The following is an 8551-nucleotide window of genomic DNA, read 5'->3' on the forward strand; positions in this document are numbered from 1 at the left end:
TTAGAAACTGCTTAAGGCTATGTGCCCACGATGCAGTAATGCTTCAGATTTTTCCTGAGCGTTTCTGCATCTCCCTGGCAGAAAAATGCATGCGGATTTTACATGCAGATTGTACATGCGTTTTCCTGCCAGGGAGAAGCGGATGTGAAGCGTTCTTCACATGCATTTCCGCATGCGGGTTGTCAAGCGCTTTCCAAGCGATTTTAGCATCACTTGGAAAGTGCTTGACAACTTGGTCACACTATATAAATCCATGCAACCGGCATGGATTTATATAGTGTGACCGTAAAGAATGGTAAAAAATAAAAAATAAATATTATACTTACCTTCTGATGGCCCCCTGTGTCCTTATCCGATCTGTCCGGTGTCCCCGGTGTCTCGCGGTGGTCTAAAAGGACCTTCCATGACGTCATTTAGTCACGTGACGGGTCACGCGACCACCGACGTCAGCGGTCGCGTGACCCGTCACATGACTAATTGACGTCATGGCAGGTCCTTTTAGACCATTACGAGCTGCCGGGAAGCCAGGACGGATCGCTATGAAGACCACGGGCCATCAGAAGGTGAGTGTAATGTATATTTTTTATTTTATTCTTTTTTTTGCAGGTATTATGGTACCCGGGTCTGGAGGAGAGTCTCCTCTTCTCCAGACCCGGGTACCATCCGCACATTGAATCGCATAATATCCGCATGTGCACATGTAGTGATGCGGATATTATGCAATTCAATTCAAGTCAATGGCGGCAAAAATACAGCGATTCCGTAAAATAATTTGTAGTGCTGTGGATTTTTCCAAAATGATAATCCACAGCAGAAATTTCCGCAGCATGTGCACAGCACATTCGGATTATCATTGGGGAACATGGCAAACCTTCTACCAAGCGTTCTTTAAGCATTTCTGCAGCGGAATTGCCGCTGCGGAAATGCTTAAACAACGCATAGTGAGCACACAGCCTAAGGTGTGCACGAGTCTTCTTGCGCTAAGTGTTATCGGTGCCAATTGTGGGCAGTTATTTCATTTGACATTTAGTCATTGCAGGAGTCAGGTAACCACACTTTATACCCTATTTAACTACGTACTGAAAATATAGTACACATTCACACTAAGCAATGTTCCTATATGTTTTCACTCTCTCCCCTATAGTCCTTCACTTTCTACTAACCCCACTAATCCCTACACCTAGTAATGAACTGTTCATCTCACCCTCCATCCTACCCCTCCATCTCACCTTCTCCTCAGAATTGTTCTTTAATATTCAATCCTCTGTCTCCAAACACAGACAGCCACCTCATGCTCTCTCCTGCTCCCACCTACTAACACTTTCTCTTCTTCTCACTGCTGGCGATATCTCTCCAAATCCTTGCCCTCCTCACCACATCCCCACAGTCATTTCTACCTCTTATCCACGACCTACCACAAATTTCCGTAACCTCTCTAACCTTATACCCATCCGCCCAGCCCCCGCTTCCCCAGCCCCACTAACCGGAGCTCTCTGGAAAACTCGCTCTGTCTGCAACAAACTTTCCTACATCCATGATCTTATCATTACTAACAAACTCTCCTTCCTCGGCATCACAGAAACCTGGCTCACCCCCTCTGACACAGCTTCTCCAGCTGCACTTCCCTATGGTGGATTCCATCTTTCCCACACACCCCGCTCCAGTGGCAAGCATGGCGGAGGAGTTGGTATCCTCCTATCAGATAACTGTTCCTTCTCCCCAATTCCCCTGCCGCCCTCTGATACTTTCCCATCTTTCGAGGCACACTGTGTGCGCATCTACTCCCCCTCCAACCTCCAACTGGCCGTCATTTAAAGCCCCCCAGGACCAGCCACCACTTTCTTCGACCACTTCACCACCTGCCTGCTTCACTTCCTTTCCGCTGACATCCCCACTATCATCATGGGCGACTTCAACATCCCCATTGGCACTTCCCACTCATCTGTCTCTAAGCTTCTATCCCTCATTTCCTCCTTTAGCCTTGCTCAATGGTCTTCCGCAGCCACTCACAAAGATGGGCACACACTGAACCTCATTTTCACCCGCCTCTGTTCCCTATCTAACCTCTCCAACTCACCTCTCCCTCTATCTGACCACAACCTACTCACATTCTCTTCCTTCTCCTCCCCAGGTGCACAATCCCCACTCCACAAACTTGCATACCCTCGCAGAAATCTCAAACACCTTGACCTACACTCACTCTCTGAATTCCTTCCCCCTCTTACAGGCATAAGCTCCTTACATGATAAAGATGTTTCTGCTGCTTTATATAACACCGCAACAGCATCAGCCCTCAATTCGGTTGCCCCCCTCACACATCCCAAAGCTCGCACAATCAACAGGCAACCCTGGCCCACAAGTCTGACTAAAGAACTGAGACGGGCCTCCAGGGCTGCTGAGTGTAGATGGAAAAAGTCCCACTCCAACGAACACTTCATCAGATTCAAACAGTCCCTCACTACTTTCAAGTCCACATTCACCGCAGGAAAACAAACCTACTTCTCATCTCTCATATCCTCCCTGTCACACAACCCTAAACAGCTATTCAACACTTTCAATTCTCTCCTCCGTCCCCCAGCGCCTCCTCCTTCTCCTCTCATCTCAGCCGAGGACTATGCCTCATTCTTCAAGCACAAGATTGATACCATCAGACAAAGCTTTTGCCTAAAATCCCCACAGCACCTTCTCATATCTACTCAATCCTCCTCTTCCAAAACCAGCTTCTCCGCCATTATGGAAGATCAACTTTCCTCCTTACTCTCCAAGTCACACCTCACCACCTGTGAACTTGACCCTATCCCGTCCCACTGTAGAAGAGGCAAGAGAGCATTTAAGAGAATTCTTACAGGATGCTTCAAAGATGGAGAGAGATTGCTGGTCAGGCACAGTCAAGCGGAACCAAGATGTGCAAGGGAAGTTGAAGGGGGAGCAGATTTAGACGCTAGACTCAGTCAGGTGACTTTCAGGAAGGAGTTCCTGGGTGTAAGAGGCCAGCGTGCCAAGCCTGATGTGGTTTTGGCGCCAAGCAGCAGAGAGGAGCAGACATACTCCCTACGTGCTGAGAAGCCCCGCATGGCAGGCCTAAGCCAGAGGCCTGCGAGGTGCCACAGCCGGACACCGGTGGATGAGCTATGGATCCCTCACAGATGTGCCCCGAGTGCTGTGCCTACTGAGGAGAGTCGGAACCTGCTTGCGATGCTGAGTGAGTTTGCGGAACCCGAAATCGCCCGCCGACAGACGAGGTCCGGGTCCCCCTATCCACGGCTTGAGAGACTGCCTCCAACGGCCAGGAAGAGAGGAGTTGGGAGACGGCTGCGCCAGGAAAGTCACGCCAGTGAAAGCAGAGGAGCTGCATATGTGAACAGGGCCATCACTTCTACTGTTCACTCAGGTACCGGGGCCAGTTGGGTTTAGGTACTCAGCTTGGGAGGGGAACGGTTGGGGCGGAAGAAGCTAAATGTGATTTAATTGACTTTGTCCGGAAAATACTTTCGGCCTAGTGGGAATAACAGGTGACCCCCGCTAGGGCATATACAGAGTTAAAGAACTGACGTGGTGACCTCCATGATTGGGTGCACCATATTACCTTGAGAGACTTCGCCTTTTATTAATATTTCAAATTACCGTTAATTACCCCTGTTGCCATTCCCTTGGTCAGAATACCTGTTATATTTATACATAAACTGTTTATATTCATCTCTGACTGTCCTTGCCTTGGGTCTCTGTGTGTTGCATTCCGGCACCTGCATTACACCATCTCATCCCTAACCTTACTACAGTCTTCATCCCAACTCTAACCCACCTCTTCAACTTGTCACTAACAACTGGTGTCTTCCCCTCATGCTTCAAACATGCCTTGATCACACCCATCCTAAAAAAAATGACCCTTGACCCATCCTCTCTGACTAGCTATCGCCCCATATCACTTCTCCTATATGCCTTAAAACTACTGGAACAACACGTCCATTTTGAACTGTCCTCCCACCTCTCCTACTGCTCCCTCTTTGACCGCATACAATCTGGCTTCCGACTGCACCATTCTACTGAAACTGCCCTGACTAAAGTCACCAACGACTTATTAACTGCCAAATCCAAGCGACATTATTCTGCCCTTCTCCTCCTGGACCTGTCATCTGCCTTCGACACAGTGGACCATTCCCTCTTACTACAGATTCTCTTATCTCTTGGTATCAAAGACTTGGCCCTATTTTGGATCTCCTCATACTTAACAGACAGGACCTTTAGTGTTTCTCACTCACACACCTTCTCCTCATCTCGCCCCCTATCTGTCGGTGTCCTCCAAGGTTCAGTCCTAGGACCTCTGCTCTTCTCAATCTACACCCTTGGTCTGGGACAGCTCATAGAGTCCCACGGCTTTCGGCATCATCGCTATGCTGACGACACACAGATTTACCTCTCTGGACCTGATATCACCTCCTTACTAACTAGAATCCCAAAATCTCTGTCCGCTATCTCATCCTTCTTTTCTACTAGATTTCTAAAACTTAACATGGATAAAACTGAATTCATCATCTTTCCCCCATCTCACTCAAAATCAATGGCTGTCCACTTTCCCCAGTCCCACAAGCTCGCTGCCTTGGGGTAACCCTGGACTCTAACCTCTCCTTCAAACCACATATCTAAGCCCTTTCCACTTCCTGCCAACTCCAACTCAAAAACATCTCCTGGATCCGCACATTTCTCCACCACGAATCTGCAAAAACACTAGTGCACTCCCTCATCATCTCCCGCCTCGACTACTGCAACCTCATGCTCTGTGGCCTCCCCTCTAACACTCTCACACCCCTCCAATCTATCCTAAACTCTGCTGCATGACTAATCCACCTGACCCCCCGCTATTCCCCGGCCTCTCCTCTCTGTCAATCCCTTCACTGGCTCCCCATTGCCCAGAGACTCCAGTTCAAAACCCTAACTATGGCATACAAAGCCATCCACAACCTGTCTCCTCCATACATCTGTGACCTAGTCTCCCGGTACATACACGCAACCTGCGATCCTCACAAGATCTCCTTCTCTACTCCCCTCTTATCTCCTCTTCCCACAAACGCATACAAGAGTTCTCCTGTGCTTCCCCCTACTCTGGAAATCTCTACCCCAACATATCAGAGTCTCGCCTACCGTGGAAACCTTCAAAAGGAACCTGAAGACCCACTTCCTCCAACAAGCCTACAACCTGCAGTAACCATCGCTCCACCATACCGCTGCACGACCAGCTCTACCCTCATCTACTGTATCCTAACCCATCCTTTGTAGACTGTGAGGGCTTGTGGGCAGGGTCCTCTCTCCTTCTGCACCAGTTTGCCGTTGCGTTTTTGTTCAAGATTTCTGTAAATGTTTTTTGCTATGTATACCCCCTTTTTCACATTATTCCATGGCGCTATAATAATAAATAATAATAATAATGTGTCACTTACTGGGCTGCTTAGTGTTGTTTTGATAAAATCACGGTTTTATTAGCAGTAGATCATTCGAGGACTAGTAAACCTGCTGCCAGGTAATCAAGAATATTCATGAGCTCTGTATAATCCCACTACCACCAAGGATTGGCAGCCTACTATGTGCACTGTACATGGGCAGAAATACAGTTGGGAAAAAAAAGTATTTAGTCAGCCACCAATTGTGCAAGTTCTCCCACTTAAAAAGATGAGAGAGGCCTGTAATTGACATCACAGGTAGACCTCAACTATGAGAGACAAAATGAGAAAACAAATCCTGAAAATCACATTGTCTGATTTGGAATGAATTTTTTTTCAAATTTTGGTGGAAAATAAGTATTTGGTCAATTACAAACAAGCAAGATTTCTGGTTCTCACAGACCTGTAATTTCTTCTTTAAGAGGCTCCTCTGTCCTCTACTCATTACCTGTAGTATGGGCACCTGTTTCAACTTGTTATCAGTATAAAAGACACCTGTCCGCAACCTCAAACAGTCACTCTCCAAACTCCACTATGGTGAAGACCAAAGAGCTGTCGAAGGACACCAGAAACAAAATTGTAGCCCTGCACCAGGCTGGGAAGACTGAATCTGCAATAAGCAAGCAGCTTGGTGTAAAGAAATCAACTGTGGGAGCAATAATTAGAAAATGGAAGACATACAAGACCACTGATAATCTCCCTTGATCTGGGGCTCCACACAAGATCTCACCCTGTGGGGTCAAAATGATCTCAAGAACGGTGAGCAAAAATCCCAGAACCATACGGGGGGACCTAGTAAATGACCTGCAGAGAGCTGGGACAGGCTACTGACTCGCCCCCTGGGCCTGTGTTGTGTAGGGGATACCCGGAGCCGGATCGCTGGGGGTTGTAGTCTCCGTGGTGCTGACCCGGTCCGTGCCCAGGGTGGTCAATTCAGTGGCAGTCTTAGTGTAATAACAAATGTCCGACTACGCCATCCATGGATTGCGGTCAGTGGGGACCGCCGCTGCGCTGCAGACCGCTGAGGCTAATGTTATTTGCGCAGCCGAGTATGGGATAACTCCCCACGGGAGAAGTATTGCCTCAGGGCAGCTAGTGTGGATGATGGAAGTGATGGTGTGTGCATCCCAGTACTAATGGTACTGGTGCGGCGATGAAACACAGAGACGTGTGGTGCAGTTTCCAATGCTTTACTCACAGTTCTCATCCAGGTCACTTGTGCACATGAAGGACCGCCTGAGCCGTGCTGCGTTCACCAGGCAAGGGGCTCAACCAACTCCCAGGCAATTCCAGAGCGTGGCACAGGGCTCCCTTCTCTTCCCTTCTCTGGCCGTCCTCACCAGTGACCCACCTTTGTCCAGCTTCCTCGGGCCTTCTCTTGGCGAAACCTATCTCCGGTTTCCCTGACCCTATGTGGTATGGTTTCCTGGTGGATGTACTGAGGGGTCGCACCAAGATGTGGTCACAACCTCCGGTCCTTGGCTGAGGAATCTGTTGCCTCCACCAATTTGGGTCCTGGTACCCTGCTCTGCCAACCCGTCACCCGCAATCTCCTGGGCCTTTGGGGTTCCTTCTGCCTTCGTGTCTCTGGGCCTTTGTCTGTGTTCCAGTTCCTTGTTTCCTTTCTTACTTCCTTTGCTGTTCCTGTTCCTTCCTTCTGGTTCCGGCCTTCACCCTAGGCCTGCCTCGTGGAGCTGGGCCCAGACTGAGCCACAGCTCCCTGTCAGCCCTCTCTGGCTGAACTCCTTCTCTCTCTGAACTGAACCCTGTCCTAAGATGGTGCCCACCTTATATACCTCCCTCTAGCACCCGAGCCCAGGTGACTAGCAACCAATGGGCTCCTACCTATGCCCAGAGACCCACCCCTATCTGCTCCTACACCACTGGGTTTTCCTCCCCCTCCCTACTCCAGCCAGGGACAGAAGCTGTCGTGCCTGCACTTCTGTGGGAGCACCGTTGAGCTGTCCCTCGGAAATGGGGTGTGTGTGGTGCATGCAGCCTAACGAGCCCTAGTCCACACACCATCCTTACCCGGGAGTGGAATATCACACCTCTGGTTTGAGGTGCAATACCCCTGTAGCAGCCGAGCCCTCGGGTGCTACTCTGCCATCAGCAACACACTACGACGCCAGGGACTCAGATCCTGCAGTGCCAGACGTGTCCCCCTGCTTAAGCCATTACATGTTCGGGCCCGTCTGAAGTTTGCTAGAGAGCATTTGGATGATCCAGAAGAGTATTGGGAGAATGTCATATGGTCAGATGAAACAAAAGTAGAACTGTTTGGTAGAAACACAACTCGTCGCGTTTGGAGGAGAAAGAATGCTGAGTTGCATCCAAAGAACACCATACCTACTGTGAAGCATGGGGGTGGCAACCTCATGCTTTGGGGCTGTTTGTCTGCCAAGGGACCAGGACGACTGATCCGTGTACATGAAAGAATGAATGGGGCCATTTATCGTGAGATTTTGAGTGCAAACCTCCTTCCATCAGCAAGGGCATTGAAGATGAAACGTGGTTGGGTCGTTCAGCATGACAATGAGCCCAAGCACACCACCAGGGCAATGAAGGAGTGGCTTTGTAAGAAGCATTTCAAGGTCCTGGAGTGGCCTAGCCAGTCTCCAGATCTAAACCCTATAGAAAACCTTTGGAGGGAGTTGAAAGTCTGTGTTGCCCAGTGACAGCCCCAAAACATCACTGCTCTAGAGAAGATCTGCATGGAGGCATGGGCCAACAAACCAGCAACAGTGTGTGCCAACCTTGTGAAGATTTACAGAAAACGTGTGACCTCTGTCATTGCCAACAAAGGATATATAACAAAGTATTGAGATGAACTTTTGTAATTGACCAAATACTTATTTTCCACCAAAATGTGAAAAAATTTCTTTACCAAATCAGACAATGTGATTTTCAGGATTAGTTTTCTCATTTTGTCTCTCATAATTGAGGTGTACCTATGATGTCAATTACAGGCCTCTCTCATCTTTTTAAGTGGGAGAACTTGCACAAATGGTGGCTGACTAAATACTTTTTTTTCCCCACTGTATACCAATCAGTGGTCTGCATTCAGAGAACTGCTAGATCTGCAGCAGATAAATCTGTGATTTTATCAAAATGAC

Source organism: Phyllobates terribilis, unplaced genomic scaffold, assembly GCF_046119375.1.
Source record: "Phyllobates terribilis strain yellow unplaced genomic scaffold, ASM4611937v1 Scaffold_11__3_contigs__length_659146591, whole genome shotgun sequence".
Lineage (NCBI taxonomy): Eukaryota > Metazoa > Chordata > Amphibia > Anura > Dendrobatidae > Phyllobates > Phyllobates terribilis.